The sequence below is a fragment of the Pinus tabuliformis genome, chromosome 4_1 (assembly GCF_031772625.1).
Source record: "Pinus tabuliformis cultivar Carrire ecotype Pingquan chromosome 4_1, CPIR1, whole genome shotgun sequence".
In the NCBI taxonomy this organism is placed as follows: Eukaryota; Viridiplantae; Streptophyta; class Pinopsida; order Pinales; family Pinaceae; genus Pinus; species Pinus tabuliformis.
This window is the reverse complement of record NC_142303.1, coordinates 343,279,352-343,304,169: the sequence shown is the minus strand read 5'-3', so window position 1 is coordinate 343,304,169 and position 24,818 is coordinate 343,279,352.

Below are 24,818 nucleotides of genomic sequence, written 5' to 3'. Positions count from 1 at the left end.
AGTACGATTCTTTCAATAGAGAGCAGAGAGCACGTACTAAATGCATTTTTCCTAAATCATTTTCCGCATGCAGTCTAAATGCACATGCACGTGCATGTATTTGTTTTTCCATTTCCTTAGTGTGAGAATGCCAAAAAGGTTAACTAAGTACAGATCTAGACTATTTTCTTCAAAGCGACACTTCAACAATTTCTTTTCAAAATGAAAGGAAGACTAAGACGACACTTTCAATTTTGAATGGAAAACTGCTTTCGACACTTCAAATATTGACAATTCAAATCAAATACAATGGCAAAAGTACAATTGAATATCTAGAAGAGGAAGACTTTATGACCAAGGATCATTTTAGGGGCGAATGTTCGCCCTTTGGCGAAATTAAGGGGTTTTAAATTTTTAGTGGGCGAATATTTTGTATCATAGTACATTTTTACAAATCACCTCAAATAGCCCACCTTATTTTAAGGGAGAGGGTAAAAAAGGTAAATTTAGCCCTTGAAATTAGGACTTACAACCTTCCATTCGCCCATTTTCAAGAATAGGTTTTATTTAAGTGAATCCTATGGGCCAAATACCATATTTATAAAAGAGGTATGGTAAATTAATAAAAATATAAATAAATGAGAGGTATGGTAAATAAATAAAACATTTTTTATATTTACTCCATAAGTCACCTTATATACATGTAAGGGTGTAAACAAATAAAAATATAAGTAAAGTGGAGGTATGGTAAATAAATAAAACGTCTTTTTATACTTACTCAAAAGGTATGGTAAATAAATAAAAATATAAATAAACTAGACGTATCGTAAATAAATAAAACATCTTTTTATATTTAGTCCATAACCCTCGTTCTATTTATGAAGGCTCAAGAAAGAGGTTTTATTTAAGTGAATCCTATGGGCCAAATACCATATTTGTAAAAGAGGTATGGTAAATTAATAAAAATATAAATAAACGAGAGGTATGGTGAACAAATAAAACATTTTTTATATTTACTCCATAAGTCACCTTATATTTACGAACACTAAAAAAATGGGTTATATTTAGGTGAAACCTATGGCCAAAATACTATGGAACAAATACCATGGACTAGATTGTTATTAATACCATGCAAAATACCATTATTAACCCTAATATTAGAATTAATAAAAATAAAAATGGCACATGGTATTGACCCGTGGTATTCACCAAAATGGCACATGGTATTGACCCATGGTATTCACCTGGAATGTAGCCTATTTAAATGGGGGAATTAAACCAGCATGTAGCCTATGCTAAGATTCACTAGGACTTTACAAAGTTTTATTATTTAGTGAAAGACTCGCCAAGATCTTACAAGATTTTATAATTGAGTAAAATATTCGCCATGCCTGGTGAGAGATTCGCCAAAAAATTATATATACATATTATATTATTGATAAAATCGCCTTCCATTTTTCCTATATACCATGGAGATTCGCCCATTTATTATATTTATAAATTTAGGGGGGGTTCTTAAAATTTTCCCTGTTTATGACACTCTTCTTTTGAGTCAAAATGACAGTTATGACACTTCTTTGCATAAAAAATGACAGTTCGATTAGGCTACTCTCGACAAAGGAGGACTGTAAATGATGAAAAATACATAAAAAAACATTCACAAATCTTGATCAAATGAGGCTGAATAATGTAAAGGAAGAAGGTTTCAGCAATGATATACTGATCATAAGCAGCAAAACTACTGAATAGAGCTAAAAAGGAGGGAAAAACCAAATTCTAGAGAGAGGAACAGTATCATTCAGTCATCACACCCGTCCTTAAGGGAAATAGGGATGCATCTCACTTGCAACACACAGGAAGTACGATGCATCCAGGCTACCAGTTACAAACAGTGCGATGGACGAGGGAATGAAACTGAGTTTGGTTTTCATTCAAAATTTGCAGCTAAGTTCAATGATTTAGGCTGAGCTATGATAGATAGTAAAAAAAAATATAGGGGTATGATTTTATGAGGTTATTGAGCTACCATAAGGGCACTTAGGATGTTTGCAAGTCAAATGTTCAGTTTATAAACCAACCCGAAGATTGACTGAAGTAGCATTGATCTACTTTGTACTTGCATAGCAAGGGCAATCTGAAGGCTAGCTGGCTTGACTTTAGGCTCCGTCTGTAGTTTATAAAGCAAAAAACAATAACAAACAAACAAACTATTCATTCCCCAGTGGAGTCGCCATTTTGTTTCTATGAAAACTAGTGTATTTTCGATTTGCTAGTCCCACTAAGATGGGTAGCTTTCTTAGAAACAAACAATTCAAAGCGCTTCAAGGTTTCCTTTATGTATGATAGATAAGAGAGAAGCAAATAGGACCAACCTGTATCTTCCACTTGGCTCCTTGCTTGTTTCCTCTCTCCCTTGATAGAGCTCGGCACTCTTCTCCTACTTGTCCCACTTTAGAGAATACCTATAAAGGAAAAGCAACAAAACACTATCAAAGCATCCCGATCTATGTTATCATAAACAATGCAAAATCAGAAATACATTGACCATACAATTGCATCTACAATTAACAAGAGTCACAAATACACGATTATATGGAGGAAAACTCAAAGAACTTTATTGATAGTAGAAATAGAAGAGAGGATTACAGCCTAGCTGTCTAATCCAACATCATCCTTCCAGCATCAAAGCCCTCTTCACCTCATGAAAAGCAAGATCACCCAACAATACAATGTCTCTTCTCAAAGAGAAACCAACAACACTTCCTTACAAATTACAAAATTCCTGCCCCTAGATCTCTCAGATGAGGGATCCATTTATAGATGTCTTGCAAGGGTGTGAGTCAACTCTAGGATTTTGATTAGTGTCATTCCACTGACATTTCTTTGTTCCACTTGGAGATTTCATTGATCTCTTACTCATCCCTGGGCGAATTTCGAGAGGCAAGTGTCATAGGAGAAGTTTCTAGAAGATTCCATGAGCATCCACTTAGCAAACTGTCTCAGACATTTGTCCATTCTCGCTCATCGCACCCCACAGAAGGCCTTTTCAGTATGCATTGCATTTCCTGTGTGTAGCAGGAGAGATGCATCGCACCCTGACAGTGGAGCATTCAGTATGGTCCAATTTTGGCCATTTTTTAGTTTTTCTGTAGGTGGAACTTTTGGGAAATGATGTAATTTGTTGACCATGAACTTTTAGGGTATGAAATAACACTTTTAGGGGTTAAATATCCCTTGGTTTATCAACATATATGACGGGGGTTACAGTGCCCAAATATGTCGATAGCAATGACTCAATAAATTCACAGATCTTTTCATCTATCCTGAGTTTATCAGAGAATAGTTATTTTTGAGTTTATGAGCTCTTACAATATATTCTATTCCATCTTTAGTGAGTTGATACTTATTTTCATCTCTATAGAAAATAGCTTTCCTATAATACAATTATGGACTTCCCAAAACAATGCCACATATATCTAATGGAACTACATCTAACTCAACCTCGTCTACAAATGTTAATCCAATAGCAAACCTAAGTTTACATTGTCTCGTTACTTGTAGCTTTGTTTTATCACATACCCAACCTAATGGATATGGCTTCTCATGAGGTTTTGTTTGTAATCCCAACTTCTTTACAATTGTTTCAAAAATCAAATTTACTTGTGGTCCATTATCAAACAAAGTATCAATCTAATACGAGAAAACTCATTTCTTTTTCTCTCATTACTTTCATTATTAACAAATTGTGCAGAATTACTAGTGGATGCTTCAAAATCGTTACCTTTAATACTCCTACTTGTAACTGTTGTTTCATCGCCTAAATCTGATCGCAAGTCGTGCTGAATAGCTGCAACATTCTTTCTCTCCTTACCACTGAACTTCTTAGGTTTCACTTTTGGATGCAAAGACCAGTAGTGTGCCTCATCATGTCCTTGTTTCTTGCAATGAGTGCATGAAGGTTTATCTTTCTTTACAGTGTTTTCTTTACTCTCCTTCCATTTCAGTTTCTTATTTTCTTTGCTCTTGCTTAAAGAATATTTAGATGTTCCCCCAATCTCTGGGTTTACATTCTTACCTCTAGCTTCTAGATGTGTGGCTTGAACTAATACATCATCTAAGCTAGTGGGATTAAACATGAGTATAGCATGCTTTAAATAACCATGCAGACCACCTATATACTTCAATAATGTCTTAGGTGAGTCTAAGGATATACCTAAAGTTAAAGCTCTTTTCCTGAATTCCTGAGTATAACTTTGTACACTCTGACCCTTCAACTGGCGAAGAGTTTTCAAACTCATCATTGCCTGCTGCATGTAAGCTAAAGGATAGAATTTCTTTTTGAATGCACAAACAAAGTCTTTCCAGGTAGAAAGGATTTTACCATGTTTTTTCAGATAAGCTTGTGTCTTTCCTTCCCACAATACTAGTGCAGTTCCTCCAAGTCGAAGGCTAGCCAGCTGAATCTTTCTCTTTTTTGAATTAATGTTCTGAACCCTACAATATACATCAATCTTTCTTATCCAATTATCTAGATTTTCTGCATTTAGTTCTCCATCATAAATTGGTAAATCAAACCTCACATCTAATCTAATCAAAGAAGTTTTCTTCTTTTTTTATCAGGGCTAGCTTTATGTGAAGAAGATGATGAGGTAGGGGATGATGGAGGAGTTGGCGGAGAAGGCATTTCTTCTTTTCCTTTGCCTTCTGGATGGGAAACTAGAAAAGGTTCCTCTGCTCCTTTGTTTGGTTTAGGTGTTGAGGTGCTTTCACCTCGACCCTTCTTAAACTCCAGATACATCTCTTCCACCATGGCTTGCATGTCCTTAAAACCTTCCATAAATTGAGAATTTTTTCCCAATGGAGTTTCTTTTTCCATTCTCCATTGAGAATAGACTCTTCCAATCTCTGGATTAGTCTCAACAAGTTCTCCTTCTCCTAATCTGAGCTTTAATCTAGTTAGCGTTCAAAATCTAGCACAAGCTTGTCTAACCTTAAAAAAACCAAAACCAAATGCTCTAATACCACTTGATCTAAAAATGAGATCTTAAATCAATATAAAGGTATTACAAACTCATGTGCGGAAATTCCTATATCATTTAGTGCAATGGATTTAAAAGATTGCAAATAATATAGACAATAAGTAGTTAGAAAACATAACAGTCACACACATTAACATAGCAAAATAATCAAGGAGTTCACCAGACTTCCGAGCTACCCCTCCTGGTCTAGATTTCAATGTTGACCTATACATTATGTCTTCAAGATCAGATTATTACAAGTGTGAGTGCAAACCAAGTCTCAACATAACAATGAAAAAACAATAGGGATTAACTTGAAATCCTCAAGTCTACAAGAGTACACAGACTCTCCCTTTTGCTCTATCTTATGCTTTCTCTCTGTCTCAGCAAATCCTCCTCTGTCTCTGCCATTGAGTGGCTTTTAAGCCTATCGGTGCTTGTCTTTTTGTCTCCCCTTTTGGGCTCTCTGGCTTCCGGCCACTGTCCCTTCCTCTCCTTCTAGAGCTTTTAACAATCATTGCTAAACTCCCCAAGGTATGATGGCCACCTGTTCGTAACGGAAAGGACCACTTGCACGGGTGAAATCCAAAAAAGTTGTTTCTCTATTTACACAGAGAAATACACAAAAAACACTAAAAAATACGACAAAACACTTTCTATTGTAGGATCACTTAATAGGCCACGTTCACACTCTCTATCATCCTTCTCCCCCTCTCTGGGGCCCCTCCCCCAATAGAGCAAGCTCCTATCGTCGCTTCCACCTTCTATTACTTCATTTACCATCTTCGTAAGGCCAGGTTCATGTGGGAGAACTTGATAGGCCCCACCCTTTCAATAGCCAATTTCCCATCTCGATAGGCCACGTTCACATTCTCTCTCTATCATATTGATATGCCCACTTTGCTTCCTTAATTGACCACTGCAAGAAAGGCCAGGGTCAGGAGCTAGGCCAGCCCCACAAAGAGTCCGGAGGTGGGGGAATCCATCAATATCGAAGAGATCTTGTCCATTCCACTCTGATGAATGAGGGAGATGACAAGCATATATGGGCATATGTCATTATGCCATCGCCGGATGAATGAGGGAGATGACAAGCATATATTATATATGTCATTATTGACCGATAAGATGGCGGAGGTTTGAACATCTTTCTCTCCTCTCCCTCTCCTCTCGATGACGGATCCACTGATAAGGACCTTTAGGTGCTCGACCATTAGGGAGAGGATGCGCTGATAAGATTAGGGCGCGGAACCACTCCCCGCGCTTTTCGACTTGATCCATTGCTCAACTGATAAGGACCCTTTAGGGGGCTCGACTGTTAAGGATGCGCAAGCAGGCTCGACTGTTAAGGAGAGGACCTTTAGGTGCTCGACCATAGGGAGAGGAGAGGGAGAGGAGAGGAGAGGGAGAGGAGAGGGCTTCGCGCTTAACTGATAAGGCGCTGACGCTAGCGCTTTCTCTCTCTGAGCCTAACTGGATCCACTTGATGATGGATCCACTCCCCGCGCTTTTCTCTCTGACTGGCTGGATCCACTAGATGCGCTTAACTGATAAGGCGCTGACGCTAGCGCTTTCTCTCTCTGAACCGACTTGAGCGCTGATAAGATTAGGGCGCGGAACCACTCCCTCTCCTCTCCTTATCAGTCGAGCCCCCTAAAGGCATTTATCGCTCACCTCCCCAAAGAGGTGAGTGACTCCATCCCTTCGACCCAGGAGGCTTATAAACTGCCCAATTAAGGATGCGTAAGCAGGCTCGACTGTTAAGGAGAGGAGAGGATGGAGACGGAGGACGGATACGGAGGACGGAGATGAGACGGAGAGGATGGAGATGGAGGACGGAGATGAGACAGAGGACGGATACGGGTCCACTGATCAGGATCCATTCCCCTTTCTCTCTCTCAGCCTAACTGGATCCACTCCCCACGCTTTTCTCTCTGAACCAACTTGATCGATGCGCTGATAAGATTAGGGCGCGGAACCAACTGGATCCACTCCCCGCACTTTTCCCTCTCTGAACCGACTGGTTAGGACCGGCAGGGGCTCGACCATTAGGATGCGTAAGCAGGCTCGACCATAGCCCCCCCACCGAATAAGTAAATTGAACCTTTAGGTGCTCGACTGTTAAGGACCCTTTAGGGTGCTCGACCATAAGGGAGAGGAGAGGGAGAGGGCTTCACTCTTAACCGACTGGATCCACTTAGGGTTACGGAAATAGCGTATATAAAGACACGACGTCGAAAGAAAAATTTGTGCGGCTGGTTAGTGACTCGACCGTAAGCCCCCCCACCCAATAAGTAAATTGAAACTGGAGAAGAATATCGTATACAAAGAGATATCTCATTATATATGTCATTACGCTAAGGTAAGGTGCGAAGCAGCTTTCCCTCCGGGGCAAGGTCCGGCAGGGCTTGCTTGACATTAGGAAAGCAAGGACCCATTCTCTGGCTCGAAGAGACAGAGCCGTATTCATAAATACTCGAAGAGCTCCTTATGCCTGCTTGAGTGACTAACCCTGAAAGATGACTACATTAGTTTCACCCCAGCCCTGGGCATACTTTGCCCCGTATACCGGGCAGATGGCTTTATTGCATACCGGAAAAAGGAAAGAGGTCCATTAGGTTATTCCATTAGGTTATTCCATAGAAACAGAGGTCCATTAGGTTATTCCATAGAAACAAAGGTCAAAGGGGGGCCTCTCGGAGAGAGAAAGAAAAAAGTTGTTCCTCATTGTCCTCTCCTTAACAGTCGAGCCTGCTTACGCATCCTCTCCTTATCAGTCGAGCCCCCTAAAGGGTCCTTGGAGCCACGTGAAAACATTTTAGGCTATTTTTTAGGTCCCCGCTAGGGAACCGTTCCTCCCTCGAATCATGGATGGAAGGAATGACGATGCGTTACATATGTTAATGAACTTTTTTTCTTGGCCCAGATAGATATGGTGACCTTCTTATCAAACCCAACAAAATGATAGGTTTTGGGAATATATCCCAACTAAACAAAAAAAGAAGGTCCGGAGGGTCTTGCGCTTCCGAGTGCAAGGGGATATTTACTTTTCCAAGTGTGATGTACTTAGGAAATAATGGTGCTCAGAGCTATCCATTTATTGAGTTCAGAAGGAATCCAGGCTCTCAAGACAGAGAGAAACATTATGATGGATTCAACTGCTAACTAACAACCTAGCTTATTTGCTTTTTGAGAGGGTTAACTTATCATCGGTCCTCTCGACTAAGGATCCCCCACCTATTAATAAAATGGGACAAGGTAACCCCTTTACTGAGGTTACGAGGAAAGTAACCGAAGGGTCGTCTCCATGGCAATATTGTATAGTAATAGGTTGTGTAGTAGGTCTAGCCGCTAAAGAAGCTTATTCTCTTTTTCAAAAAATGGAAGACCTTTTGAACTCGCACTACATAGAGGCTAAGCACAGAGAGTAGAGCTAGGCTACTGGATATAGCAGCTGCTTTTTCTCCCATATAGGGTTCCCCTTCCCCTTTCCGGAAACACGTTGTAAGTCTCCCCCTCCTGCTATCTGTAGAGGTCCTTATTTATTGTGTACTTACTTAGGGAGTAATGTGGGATGGGTGCTAATGATCACCTATCCTAGTAGGGGGAATTGTGTTCCGTCCAGGGTACGCTCGGCTCTATTGTTCCATTGTACAGGTTTCCTTTGATGCACTCTAAGATCAGGTCATGGGTTGGACAGCACTAAATCTCTTTTTCTAGGTTGAAGGCAAGTATTGATTGAGTATATAGGTCTGGTGGAACAGGTCTAGTATGCACATAAGTAAAAGTAAGATAGGCAGCGTAGTAAAGGTAAATAGTTAGACTCTAAATGCTGTACCACCTAATATTCATTAATGAAGCAAACATCTATCTCCTTGTAGTAGTCCCCCGTAAACTCAATGCTCTATGTTGAAGTCCATTCATCCATCCATGCCATGCATCAAATCCCATCCTGCCCGAAGAAGTTAATAACTATCTATATCTCCTAAGGTCTTAATTTCTCAAGTGGTCTAGGGCTAACAGGTCTAGGTCTTAAGGTGGTTAAAGAGAAGGTGAGTAGCAGGCATGAAAAGAAAGGAAGGTAGGTCTTACTGGCCCGGCAGGTTGGTCCTGAATGGAAGGTCTTACCTGCCCTACTAGCTTGCTTTATGCTCAAGTTAGCTATTTCTTTTTCATCTAATAAATACGGTAAATAAATATGGAAAGACGGTCTAATCCCTTTCCCGGTCTTGTGATCTCTCTTTATTCTATCTGAAAGCATGCATACGAGTCCTTTTGAGGGGAAGAAATCGATCTATCATTCATGGCATAATGACATATATAATATATGCATTCACGCTCTCTCGATCGAATAGGGTGAGGTACAACCGACTGGATCCACTCCCCGCGCTTTTCTCTGAACCGACTGGATCCACTCCCATGATGCGCTGGTAAGGATGCACTTCACTGATAAGGATGCACCTTACTGGTTAGGACCTTTAGGTGCTCGACTGTTAAGGACCCTTTAGGGGGCTCGACTAATAAGGAGAGGATGCGTAAGCAGGCTCGACCATAGGGAGAGGACTATTTGCGTATGATCCTCAAATGGGTGAATCATCGTATGTAACGCTTCCTCATTGCTATTCACTATTTCCCCCCCGTAGAGGTCAGATTCATGAGGGGTATGTGGGACCTCTCTCTTCTCTCGGCGGGTATCCATTGATGTGTTACTTCTCTTCTCCTTTGGGCCAGTGATGTGGTCCCTCTCTCGTCTGGTGGCAACCACTGCGTGCACATGGCCATCGTTCACTGCGCATAGTCCTGTCCCGGGGTATGGGGGACATATATCTTTCATGTATGTGGTGAAGGTGACTCAGATATCGTGTGATGGTGCACTCTCTCTTTCTCTCGTGTATGGTGTGGGGCAACGGGGCTTATTGGGGATGTAAGCCAGCAGTCGGCCAGCAAGCAATAACTACTAACCAGGGCTTTGGAGTTGGGGGAATGGGAATGGTTTCTAAGGATAACCTCACGCTGAGCACTAACTGACCTCCCTGAATGGCTAAATCTGACCTGCGTGACTGGCTCAACCTAGTCCCTCTCCCTGGGTCTATCTATTTCCTCCTCCTTGAGGGTTATGTTCCAGTGACGTAGGTGTTGTTGTACTTGGCTGCAATGGGTGAGATGGGTGCGATGATATCACTCACATAGCCTCGTCCCTTGCACATATAGTCCCTTCCCGGGGCATGGGGTAACTCTTTTTTATCGGGTATGGATTGAACGGGTCCTTCTCTTTTCTCGCCTGGGGTACATCTCTTCTCTCGTCGTCTGTTGGTAACGTGGGGGGGCCATCTCCTCTCGGCCAACCCCGGCTGCCTTACTCCCGACAAGTAGAAAAAGAAAGCCTTCTATCATTTCCTTGCCCACATGCTAGGTAACTTTCTCTATCACTACCACGTGCTAGGCAACTCACTCACTCACGTATGGCGCCTCACTTGGTGTCTTTTGGCGCCTTAAAAAGTATACGGGCAGTCGCTCCACCAAGGAAGTGCAATACCAAGGAAGAACAGTGGTCAGTGCTCCTTGAATGTCAATCTATAGTAGACGAGCAGTAGACGGGCATATCTCTCGATAGCAAGCTCATAAGCCAGTAAGGCTAGCCATTCCTCACACAGGTTCTTTCCCTCTCAATGCCAGAACAAGGTGGTAATCAATTTGGCCTTACCTCTCAATTGGTTGTCCCTTTCTTTTCCAGATTCACGCAGGATCATTTCCCATATGCTAAGGCATAAGAAGTGGGAAAGAGGAAGTGAATGAGACGGGTTACACAGACGTTATGAAGAGAAAAAAGGGAGCATGATTGCTGAGATAACGGGTACCTGACGAATGCCTAAAAAGGACACAAAGATGGCCATTCATGAGGCATGTAATCCCAACTAAAGGCAGTTAATGAAGCGTTCAACCATGCCTTCAACCATGTCTTCAACCATGTCCTTCAGGGAGACAACCCCATGCCTACTGCAAGGTCTTTCCCGTTGGTATAACCCATACTGCAAGGAAGGAAAGGTCTTAACCACGAGTTGAGTCTTTCCAGAGTATATCTGTTGCTGTGGCTCTTATAGGCGTAGCGAACAAGATTGACCCTACTAAGTCTCATTCTTACAGTGGGCTGGTCAATTAACCGAGCGAGGGCTGGTCAACCAAAGCGTAATGAAATCTCTCATATCGGTTTCTGAATGAGGGAGATTCCGAGCATATATTATATATGTCATTATCAGTCGAGTCACTAACGTACCTGGGCATGGTGGTAGTTAGTTATATATGAGCATGTAGTAGTTTAGGTTCAGTATGGCGTAATGACATATATAATGATAGTGATTTCCTAGCTAGAGGCAGCCTTGAGCAATATATAAACCCCCAAAGGCGGTCCCCACCGACAGAAGAAGTGTTGACAGCCAGCCCTATGCAAGCAACAACCGTGGCACCAGCCTTGGAAGCAGTAATGACGGCAGGCACCATCATTAGCACGAACCACCAGAACCAACAGCCGGAACAGCAGCACCCGCAACGGCAGCAGATCAACACCGGGCATATCTTATATGAACCCTGCCTTCCAAACCGAATTCCTTTCCTGTCTAATCATGCTAAGTGCTCAAGCGTAATTACGTATATAACGAATGAATGCATAATGACATATGCCCATATATGCATTCACTCTCTATCGATCGAATCTGGTATGACACATATCTCATTCATTCATGCATAATGACATATGCCCATATATGCATTGTCTGCTAAAGCGAAATGACATATATCGAGTCATGCCGTAATTACTGCTATAATTCATGAATGCATAATGACATATGCCCATAGGAGCGTTGTCCGCTAAAGTGTAATTACGGCAGAAATGCATAATGACATATGCCCATAGCAGCTTCGGGCAGGGGAGATGGAGCAGGAGGGAGGACATATTGATAAGGGACAGGGTGGGTATGAGTTCCCGGAAAAGCCTTCCCTCTTCTTCCCCTTATCAACGGTGTTCAGCTGACTTGCACTGCACTGATAGACTCTTATTGAAACTAGGCGCCTCATCTTTCTCTATTGCCAACTAATCCCTTCAATGTTCAATTCGTATGTTACTACCTTTTCGTGAATGCTATTCCGATCTAAGTGGTCCTATTCTGTGTCCCGTGCTGGGGAGCATTATTCCTCTTTCCATTCCAAATTCAAGAATACGACTGATACGATTCATTGGTCTGTGCGCCTCTCTTCTCACTTTCTCGTACCCCCCTGTTCCCCGGATACAATTTGATTCTCCTACGGCCGAATCCCAATTTGTGGGAACCATTCGATGGCTTCCTTATGAAAACATCAATTTGTACACGGGTATAGATGGTATCCCCCCATTCTCTGTGGTATTGACCACATTTTTAATCCCTATTTGCATTTCAGTAGGTTGGTCCAGTACGGAAAGTTATGGGAAAGAGTATGTTATAGCATTTCCAATTCGCGAATTTCTCATGATCGCCGTGTCTCGCATGCCGGATCTTTCACTATTTCATGTTCTTCCCGAAAGCGTGCTAATCCCTATGTTGTGCGGAGCTGAGCATCTTATATTCGCTGGGGTACCCACCCTCTGCAGGAGCCTTGTGCAGTAAACCCCCTACGGGCGGATCGTCCGTCGTCGTCAAATTGAGTAGTCCCCGCGAAGCTCTCGGGAAGAAGGGTAGTCTTGTGCGTAGGCATAGCATTTCCGGTCGAACCCGTCAGATGACAGACATCTATCTATTTCTTGGGATCGTGGGGTACTCCGCTCCGATGGGTACCTCGCACGTCAAACCTCAACCCGCCTACTCGAGTATTGTATGGATATGCGGGAAAGGGTGCTCCTAGGTGTAGGGATTGTGCCTGGTCGCGAGAAGTCATTCCTCGTAAAGCCTGGGATGCAGATACACTTGCGCGAATTCGGGTGACGGCTACAAGGAAGGGTGGCGAGGAAGATAAAGGGAACTGTACCCGACCAGGGATGGACGTAAACTCGTAAGCTATCAATTGGGTTCACAGGGATAATCGTCCTGGTCCTCCACAAAGCGCCCGGGTTGGTTCCTTCCTCTGTCGTGCGTGGGAAGCTCTTGAGGAGGGAGTAGGATGAGTTGCTAAAACGAACGAAATGGAGGATCGACCCGTTATGATTACGAAGACAGACTGTTGCATTGGCTGGCCAGCCGAGGGGGGCTCGGTATATCTAAATCTGAGCAAGCAAAAAGAATAGATTGGTTCGATAAGAGGGTCCCCCAACTTGGATCACCTTAATAGAAAGCCCCAACATCCATTATAATGAACCCGATACCTCGAAAGACATAACTCCAAAGCTAGCCGTCGTAAACTCAGAGGCTACTATAAGACTGACCTGGGCCATGCTTTGTATACGTAGAGGCGAAATCACTTCTCTTCCGGAGGGAGCAGTGATAATTCTTTGGCTTTGATCTCGCATCTGTGTATCCGGAGATATGGGATATGGAATATAGGGGCGGGAAGCCGTAACTTAGTTAGCCTATAATTGCTCGACGACCCAGCATCCATGACCCGCCGGTTATTGACGGCCCGCATCCATGACCCGCCTATTGATCGGGTTTTACAGAAGTAGGAGGAAGAACAAAGAAAGCCGGGCCGGATCAAATCATCATTCATTTCAGCTACACTAAGCACTCATCATTCTACCATTTCCCTCCTAATAGCAATACCTTTACAGATCTGGTTTTACTTCTTGAGTGGTGTTTTTCTTTCTAATGAGATTAGCTTGCTTGCGCGTAGAGGTACAAATCCGTGCGTTTGTTGTCTCTGTCTGTAGAGGAACAGTACGATCCTGGACTGGCCTCTTTCGCATGACCTGGAGAGGCATAGGTCCGTGCTACTAGAAGGCCTCTGAACTCCTCCCTCAAGACACTGGTTGCCATGGGGACGGGGTAGCCCCGACTTCCACAGGTCCTTGGTTCAACCTCCTAATGGGAATTTAGGTCCTTGCGCGAGCGTGTGTGAATTTGTGTTATCCCTGCGAGAAGGCATAGCATCAGGTTATCACTTAAGCATAGCGGCGGCGGTAAGGCCGAAAATGAATGAGAGCCCTGAGCAGAGCTCAGGTAAGATCGACCTTTGCTATGCTCAGGTAAGTGACCTGAGAAGGTAAGGGCTATGCCGCTATGCTTATCCTGAGCTATGCGCCTGAGCTGGCCTTCGCTATGCTCGCTCTTTGAGGGGAATAAAGAAATGTCTTCGCTATGCTCAAGACACCTGAGCCTCAGGTAAGCTTCGCTATGCGTAAGACCGGTCAAATCTATGCGACCTTAGCGCCCTATATTTCCCCCAAAGCCCGAGCTAGCTCAGCTCAGGGTTCTTTCACTCACTATCGATCGTAGTTGCCGTAACAAATTATGAGGTTCCTCGAGTGAGTGCCGCGGAAGGTAATGCCACCGACTGCGGCGGGGCGCTATTGGCCGGCCCACTAATCGCTATATCCTCGGGCTTCGGTTCGGGCTCCGCGTTTCGAGTTCGTTGTCCTAACCGTCTCCTCCGCTCCACCGGAGCCCCTTATTATTTCATTTCTTACTAGCTAGAGAGGCTCCTCTATTCCCTACTGCTCTAGCCACGATATCGCTATAATAGCTCCTTAGGTAGCTCGCACCTGAACCGAATTGGCCTGTTCGAGAAGGTGCGGCTGAGCCAGAGTGGGCTCAGCAGTCGGCCTATGTATCCGGGCGCACGCGTAGAGGCATGATTGGTTCCACGAATCTCACTGCACTGACCGTGGCAAACTCCTTCTCGTTGCACCAAAATGGAAGTCTGATTCAAACGACCGGGTACAGCATCACATTTGACACCTGAGGGAGGTACAGCCCAACTATGAAGTACATCAGCAGATGTTACAATCATACGTAGAGGAGTTTTGGCCGGTACAACCACTCGATTGTCCACTTCTAATAAACGTGAAGCTCTAAGTCTATTTATGGATGGTCTAATTCTTCAATTGTTGAATCCCATTCTTTTAGCAAATCGAATGAGCCAGTGACTTATAGGCAGTGGCTTGGTTAAGGGAACCCACCGGAGCCGTAGCGAGAGCGAGTCTTCATGGGGCAATTGTCACTGCTTATGGACCCGAACCTGGGTGATCTATCCATGACCAGGATGAAGCTTGGGTGAAACTAAGTGGAGGTCCGAACCGACTGATGTTGAAAAATCAGCAGATGAGTTGTGGTTAGGGGTGAAATGCCACTCGAACCCAGAGCTAGCTTCAAATAATATTGAATCCACCCTATAATCCTATCGGGTCTGCCTTTGGTTGCTATCGTAAACCCACCGTTTATCTGTGTGATCTTCGATCCAATGGCTAATATCCATTTCGGGCAGCTTATGTGTATAGAAATTACCCACCCGAAAAGGCAGTTCTCTCTCTCTTGCACCGAGCCGTGTGTCAGCTAGTGGATGGGTTCGGGTAGAGCCTGTCCAATACCACTTACCACTTGAGGCCGACGTGAAATCCCGCTTACCACAGAACTTAAATAATATAAACTTGCATTTACAAACCTTTCTGGTCAAGTTTTATTACTTCAGGGGAATTTCCTCTGTATTTCAGTTTTTCTTAATAGAAATGTGTAAATACAGCGAAAAACCCGACAAATATCTTTTTATCGGAACTCAATATTTAACAAGTGGCATTTATAAATCCCATTTGGTCCGGTTATCACAAGTCGCATGTTTGAATCGGCCCTGCTCCTTTGTAGCACTACAATGCGATATTGTGATGTGATATATCACAATCACATATCGCATGGTCTTCAGGCCTCCGATAAGTCTTCATTTTGTGTTATAGCGATGCGATATTGTGATTTGATTTGGGCTATTGATCTGCACACTTGATTAATGGTCATCATTAAATCGCATTGATTGCTATCGTGATTCCCATAGGGTTGTCTCTGATGTATTCTTCTATCTCTCCTAATTGTGATATTCCAATTAGATCTGGACCATTGATTGGTCCAATCCGACTGCTCCAGTGCGGTGTCACTTCCACGTTTGCTTAGCTCTATTTTCTGCCATTTTCACTATTTTCCCTTGCGATAGTGCTTCTGGTAGTTAATATATATGAAGACCTAGAGGTTTTAGGATCCATTTTGGATCATTCTGTTAGTGAGGAGGAGGTAAAACACGAATAAGAAGATACAGGGCTAGATGGGGATGAGATGAATAAAGAAGAAACTAATACAGAGGAACATAATGAAGCAGAAGAAGAAGGAAGAGAAGAGAAGGAGGATGATGCTGAAACAGAGGAGGAAATGAAGGAAGAAACTAATGGGGATGAGAAAGAACAACAAGAGGAAGAGGATAAGAAAAACAAAGAATAAGAAGTCATTCAAACAGAAGGGGAAGAACACAAGGAGGAAAAAATGAAAAGAAGGAGGCAAACCCCTCTATATTTGAGAACAAGAAAGAGCATAAGAATCAAACAAGGGAAGCCACAAATATCAACAAAAATCCCTATTGATATTGAAGATTCCCCTACACCAAGAGAAATTGGTCACATGGAAGAGAATCTCAAAGAAATGGGCAAAGAGCTAAGTGGCTTAAGGGACAGAGAAACCATAATGAGAGATCAAGTTGAGAGATAAAATGAATGGCTGAGAGGAGAGCTGCCAGAAAGGTAAAACCAACTAGAATGTATAGCCAACCTCTCCTTGGATGCCATCTAGTGTATGATGCTAGCTAAATCCTATGCTCTTTACCATAGAGGACAATGGCTGCAATTTTAGATCAAAACACTAGCACAAAAGGGCACCATGCCATTCCAAGACTACATGCAGTTTCTTGCTCTTTGTGATCAAAGTACACTATAGAATAGGGCCAAAATGGTTGAGTTTTACTTGCACAACATGACCCTCATAGACATGAATGTTTTGGATCCTAATGTCAAGATGGGAGATCTACAATTAATGGCTTTGGCATCATGACTGAACCATGAGGAGTTAAGGGCTGCAGAGATGAAAATAATATTGGCTAGAAAGAAAAATAAATCTCTTTTCATCAAAGCTGAACAATAAAATCCCAAGGCCCTAATAAACACCCATAATCTAATTACAAATGTTCCTCAGCTCACACCTAGATGTCTTGCTACCGAAGAGCAAGAAATTTCACATTTTGAGAATATGTTTAGGCTACTAGGAGAAGATAGTATACATGCGTGCTTAAGGAGATGGAACACACTACCACATAGCTTGAAGATCAGAGAATATCACTCCCCTCAAAGCTTGAGAGAGGCACTCAACATGACACCTATGTAGAAGAAATCAATGCAAAGGTTGAAGGTCAATTAGATAGGCCTAAAACTTAGTCCACCACTACTCCTAGGGATGCTAGATGGGAGAAAAGAAGAAGAGGAAAACAGGCAGTGGGAAGAAGTAGAAAGGAAAGAAGGCTTCTATGAACAAGAAAAAGACACCACAACAAAGATATCGGATGTCAGAGAGGCTACCAAAGCCATCAAGGACATGGACATTGACTAAGTTTCTCAGAAGGTGAGCAACACTTTCAGTAGGGGGTGATGATGAGCCTCATCATTGGGTAATTATATGGTCCTTAATTCACCTCCTAGCTTAGTTAAACCAACTATTCTAACAGCTTATTGCATACTTTTGATTATATCTTGTTTATGAGATAAGTTAGAGTTGGATATTTTTCTTTGTGGTCTAATGTGCATGTAACGCATGATTAAAGGATAAAAGCAATGAATTTTAGCAAAGAACTTGGTCAAAAATCAAATGGGACAAGGGAAAGGAATTATAGGAGGTAAATCCTCCTCATTTACTACCCCTCCATTCGAATATTCCTTCATCGGCTCGTAGTGCATCCAGCCAAATCATGAGGACTAGAAGGCAGCCGAGCAAATGAAAGTCAAAGCACTAGTTATCTTGAGTTTGGGAGCTGAGACTCCCTAATTTTAAGGAAGTCATTGGAGACTTCAATTGTATAAGTAGAGAGGCCTAGGACCTCAGTAGGATTCAAGAATTTTTTATTCTAAAAATCTACTTTATTTTCAAGTTGCAAGACTTGTGACAGTTTTTGATGTAATCCAAGGATTTGATAATAAGAATGTGTTTTGTTTTGAGCCAACACTGAGCTAACTAAGAGAGCTGAAGCTCTTGGGTTAGGGCCCAACCCTAGCAACCAAGGCTCCTCTTTACTTTACATATATACTAGAATAGATTCATGGTTTAATCATTCATTTGCTTAAGTAGTTGCATTTCCATTACAGTAGTGTAGCGTAGATTGGTTGTGTTTTAGATTTCTACTTATCGCATGAGATTTGGAGTTTATTTTCTTGATTCAGTACTTGGTTTATTTCATCCTTATTGTCTTCAATCACTCTCTTTCTATAATATATCTCACTCATATTCTTATCTCCTTCAGCACGAAATGCGTAAGCGAGAGCCAATAAAGGACGTCTTGACTAGATTATACCCGTAGATTTCCTTACCATATAATCCACAACAAACCTGACCAAGCACCATTCAATTCATTTGAATGCTTGACTTTATGTGCTTGAGATCTCCACCATCGATCTGTCTAGCTTGATCCAACAGCTATCGTATCATTTCAACACTTTATGCCCTGCAAACCTCCACCATCGATCTGTCTAGTGTAATCCAACGACTATCACATTATCTTGATACTCTATGTATTCTAAATCTCCACCGTCGATCTGTCTAGCTTGATCCAACAACTATCGTGCAATCTCACGCAGATTCTTGGATGACAGTTATCTGCCCAAGAGCATGTGAGAAAAGTGGTTTCCCCGTCATACGTGTCATTCACTTAGGCTAATTGCGCAGAATTTAGAAATACAACTTATAGCTTTGAGGGAGCATGAGAAACTGCTTATTGCCTATGGAAACTCACTCCATCATTCCGCACGTTTTTTACCCTTCTGTTTCCATGTGACTTGTTCTGACCAATCCATCTATTCACTTCATCTCCACGATAAGATCTCCTCCATTCATCTCCCATTAGTCTTATTCGTCCATCTATTGACTAAACCTCTCGTGATAAGATCTCTGCCATTCATCTTTCGATTATTCTTGTTCATCCATCTATTCACGTAATATCCTGCGATAAGATCTCTACCACCCATCTTCCATTTTTACTGTTTGTTGATCGATCTAGCAGTTCCTATGCACTTCTACTTCGTTACGTCCTCCTTTCATTGATTTCAATCTTCACTTGTTCTTCCGCTTGACTCCTTGCATGCTTGATTTTACCATAACACCAAAAATGCAAAAACAGTGTTAGTTTAGTTTCCTTGCTTACACATTAGTTTGGATTGATTCTCTTTACTTCTGTAACTTAGATAGCAGCTCTAGGTTAGTGTTGATATAGCAATTCTTCTTAGTTTAGCTGTTTAAATGGTTAATTGGGATATGGTGTGATTTATCATTACATGTTGTTTTCTTCATTACTGCATTAGAGTAGCTCTCTTAGAATATATTTTCTCTTATTCCTTCAAGAATAAACTTCTTCCAACTCTATGGAAGTTTGGCTTGGAACCCTTATGGTCTCTTGCTAGATGAACAAGTGACAACAGGCAGGACCTTCACTTCTACTTGTGCATATAGGACTATCAACTCCATGTTTGTATGAACCTCGGGTTGATAAGTAAAGCTGGTAGCCCAGGAGTTGCAGCATCCCTGCTGCAATACTAGCATTCATCACTTGATACAATTGTTAATTTCATGAAGGCTTGCTTTTTATATTATATTGACAACTATTCATTTTACTTGTTTGGTTAATGTTGACACACAAAATTGATTACAAGTTTTTGTTTATTTTTTAAAGTGAGTTGGAGAAAATGACAAGACTCAATGATTTTTTAAAGTTATTAAACACTTTAATGTTGTCTATTGTTCATAACATAGTCCAAATAAACAAAGACACATTGTCAAATATTAGAAATTGTTTGTAAAATGCACAAGAGATGGTTGAATTTCTTCAAATAGAGTCACAATTGCAAAAGGATGAATTACGTGAACTAAAGATGAGTTGTAATTCTAAACTTGTTTTTGTTCAGAACAACTTGTTTAAGCATGGCACAGATATTGATCAATAATTAGATATTGATCAACAATTAGAAAATGATAATGGAGTAGTTCAGTGCACCAACGAAGCAAGTGTACGAAAAGGTCATTTGCATACAGATGTGAAACCTACAATTCCCAAGACATTCATTTGAGCTTGGGAAGAAATTACGCATAACTTGAACAAAGTTGATGTGGGATATAATAAGTATGGTTATTTTCATGTTCTTGATTTTTCAAAAGCTATACAATTTCAGAGTGTTGGATTTTTGGATGATGTTGTCGGACAACAAATTATTAGATGTTCATATTGTGATAGAGCTGGACATGAGAAAGATCATTGTTATGATCTTCATCCTTACGGAATGATGATGCAACCACAATGGCTGCCAACTCCCAAATTACCCTCTCTTTGTGCTACCCACTATTTCTTGGCTCCACTTCAAAAAAATAAAAAATTAAAGATGCAGACTTTTCAACAACCAACCCTTCCTTCTATGCCCTCTGATCGATGTAGGGTAAATCAGTCACGGATCACTGTTGTCTTCTCCTCTGATAAAAAAATAATGTATATATACAGTGAAACTCCTATTGTTCACATTCCACCTGTCTTTTTCAAAAACCACAACAGAAATATGGAAAACAACTCAAATCGAAATTACTCTGTTTTTGAATACCTATGTTTTCTTGCATAGATAATTAACCAAAAAATGAATCAGATTCAGATCACCCAGAAACCCTTCAACACCTTACTCCTTACCTTTCTCGTCCACTTTAGCTTGAATCGATCACTTCACTGATTGTTGAGGTGAGACTTAGCATACAGGTGTAAACGTAGCATTTATAGTGAATGCATAGTGTGGGTGTTTTTGTAGCATGCACATTTTGAAATTGAATATGCACAACGTATTAACACACAGACTTCTTCAAAGAGTTTGAAATTGATGGAAATTAAATAAATTCCTTTGACTTACCTTTGGACCACATTTTTCTCACTCCACGCATATCCTCAATTTTAATCTGATTTTGTGTCCTCTGCAATCAATGTTTCAATTCTTCTGCATCGACAATTTCATAGTTCTATACCATACAAACTAAAAGAGAGTTCGATCCACCTTCAACCACACTTCAATTAACTATTATCTCGATTTTCATCCTTACTTGTCTGGCTCAACAACAAAAATCAAATCGGACTGTCAATAATCTGTTAAATGTAACTGGCTACCTTCATATATTTAAACACAACAATTTTCTTCACCTTCTAAGTAAAAATACAAACAACGATTTCATCAAAATTCTTCAATACATGGTAGTCATCTCTCAAAAAAATTCTCAGTCTGATGAAAAATACTTTTCTTAATATTTATTTCACCATTCTAACTTCATCATGTTCCTTCACGACCGTGATTACATTCAATAATATTCCCTTCTCTGACCTAGTTTTCTCTACTTTAAATTGGCCTCCTCAATGCCTTGAAGGCTTACAAATATATAGAAACAATTACATAGTTATGGATCATTCTAAATCCATGATCTTCTCCATAGATCACTCAACTAATCCTAAAATCTCTCAATGATCCCTTGAGGATCTCAACAACTCAACTAAATTCTTTATTCTAGGACACTTTAATCCCTAAGCTAATATCTCTCATATTTTCTCATAATTGAGAATATTTACAATTAAAGTCTCACATACATATTCCTCATTCAAGTTATTAAAAATATACCAAAATTTCCTATTAGGAAATTAAAAATATCACACCCCTAATTCACTCAATTGTACAATGATTTTTCAAGCCAAATGTTCTTGCATGAGACTCCTAAAGTTGAAAACATTCATGATTTTGTGATCATGTGTCCATATACTAATGAAAACCTCCTGAGTCCCAAATTTTAGTTTGTAATTGTCCAAATGCTCTGCACCTTTGTTGTTGTTGTATGTATGCTATCTTCATCAACTCCAAATTATGATTGATCATTCCTTCTGCTTGTAGATTTCTCCATTTGAATTGGTTTATCATTAATTTCCTTAGTTCTTCAATCACAAAATCTATTTCTGTTGTTCCGTGTTTTCTTTCATTAACATCTTCTTCTGCAATTTCTATTTGCTTCTTTTGATCTTCAAATTTACTTTCAAGAAGTAAATTGTTTGTCATCTTTTTGACTGCATATTCATCAACCTTTTCTTCTTTGTTAGCCAATCCATCAGAAGCTTGGAAACTAATACACACTTCTATCCCAATCAAAGCTTGAGACACTCCTTCATTCCTGACTTCAGTCACACTCTCACGCTCTGGTTCTTTAAATGAATACTCCAGCAACTAGATTTCTCTTTGTCACCTCACCAGTACTTCATCATGATATTGTTTATAGTTTTCAATAGATTCTTCTTTCTTAACATCTTTCAGTAAATGTCCTTCTTCTTCCTTAAGTTATGTTATTGTCTTCTCTTTTTCTTGATACAAATCTGCCTCAACTCTTTCTTAAATACACTTTGCCTTATTGTATTTCTGTAAGCCCTCTTCAAGAGTTATCCTTACCCTATATTTTGAATTAACATTTTCCTGTAATTATTCTTCACAATAACATTAGTTAAATTCATTGGCTTACCTTTTTGTGAAAATATTCCCTCATCCTTCATCAGAATAATATTCTGATCTTCCATCCTCATGACAGCTTTAAATGAATGTCTTCTCCCACTAAGTAACTCATCAATGAACTCCTTCTGCTGTAGCCATTCAAATCTTTCCTCATTTGAAAGGTTATCTTCATCATATTTCACTTCAAGATCTTCATCCATCCTGAAGAAACATTCAAAAGGTTTCCTATCTCTGGCAATACCTACAATCATACACAAATTATCAGTTTTAAAAACATAAGACTTTGCGTTCTCATTTGGTGTTGCAGCCATCAGGTCTTCTTTCTGCTCAAAATCCTTCATATGATTCAAAAGATCCTCTGTAGATCCTTCCTCTACCTCTTCATTACCTTCAAAAATTAATGGGCCATGTTCTAGTTCACATACCAAAACTTCCTATGCATACTCATGTATTCTGAGTAACCCTTCCTTCAGTTGATCATTCAATCTATGCTCCCACTTCACTTGCAATCTATGCTATTTGACTTTCCTTCTCATAAGCCAACCATACCTCTGGTATTTCTTACTCCTCTGCAACATATCCATCAATAACTCAAGATGGAGTTTTATCTCGACTTTCTCTCTGTCAATCTCCTCTTGACTCATTCTCATGCCATTTTCCTTGGCATCTTTCTTCTCCCATCCTCTGCTATGGCTTCTCTCTAAACCTCTGCAATGACTATCACAAATCATCTTTTCCTCCTCTGTGAAATTCATCTATCCACTTCTGGGTTGTAATTAAGCCTCCCTTTTTAGCAAGCCTTTGTACCTGCTTTCGATGTCTCATCAAGCTTTTCTTCTTAATCTTGATCTATGGTTATCTACATTTAGAACCATTCTTTGAGAAACTCTCTTGCTCCTCTTTGCTTATGCAACTTCCACTTGTTTTGAGAACACTCTTGTCCTCTATGTCCAACCTTCAGCTGAAATGCTTAGGTTCTTCTCCACTCTCCTTTAAAGTATCCAATTACTCTGCCTTTAAGAATGCAACTGGTCCTTCTTCTTACTGCTCTTGTTGTTGTTCTTTTGTTGAGATATTCCTTCTTTGTCTACAACCTGTAACCTGCAAACACATCTCTAAAACCAGAGTTATCACAAAAATATACCTGCAAGATCTTTTCATGATCTTGTCTCTCCCTTCTTCAGCATTTGAATGGTCACCTTCTCTTTGATTCAGATTTCATATCCTTTGTTCTCCTTAATTCAGGTTCTACAGATCTGAATTTCCTCCTCATTCAACCGTGGGATCGTTTCATGAAAAGGGAATAATGTCAACCTCATTCATTCACTATTGTATTTCTTATCCAGTATGGAGAAATTTCACTAATTCTTCATACTAAACATTATACACACGCTTATACCAAAACAGAACAATATCATCGACTGTACTTCTTAAGCATCCATGACCAATCGATTAAACATCGAATGACACAAAGTCTTCAAATACAAAAACCTTCTCCATGTGACCATAAAACTACTAAAGGCTTAAATAATTCCAGCCATGGTCATAAAACTCCCATATGACAATATCTTCCAAAAGCATTAAAAAAAGGCAACCTGGTGAAATTGAAATTGAAGAAATAAGTTGCAGACATGATAAATATCCCTTCATTTTGCAAGTAACAAAGTAGCTAAAGCCAAAATGGTGTCATAAAAAATACAAGACAAGGTACTAGTGTGATGGTTTATTATATAGTTGGCCTCGATGACGATCTCCTGAGAGTTCTTTTCTACTCCTTGTGCAAAACGTCTTCTAGTGGCCGTCTCCAACTCGTAGGTAACTTACCACACTATGGCCAAATGCAAATAGGAATAGCTATGCATGTTCGGACCAGTATAACCCCACTAAACGCGCATAATAACACTGCCACGACCTCTTACAGCCTTTACCAATGAGCAACAGCTCTCTAGGCTTGGCCTTTACAGCTTCCACGGCCTCCAACTTTTGACCTTATCTTCGTTCCATGTTGCTCGATCCACAGCATTCCACGCTGCTCGAATTCAGAAACAGACGCCAAGAAACACACCACTATCAATCACCCATTGTAGTTGCTCGATCCACTGCTGCTGCCTACGCCTCCTTTT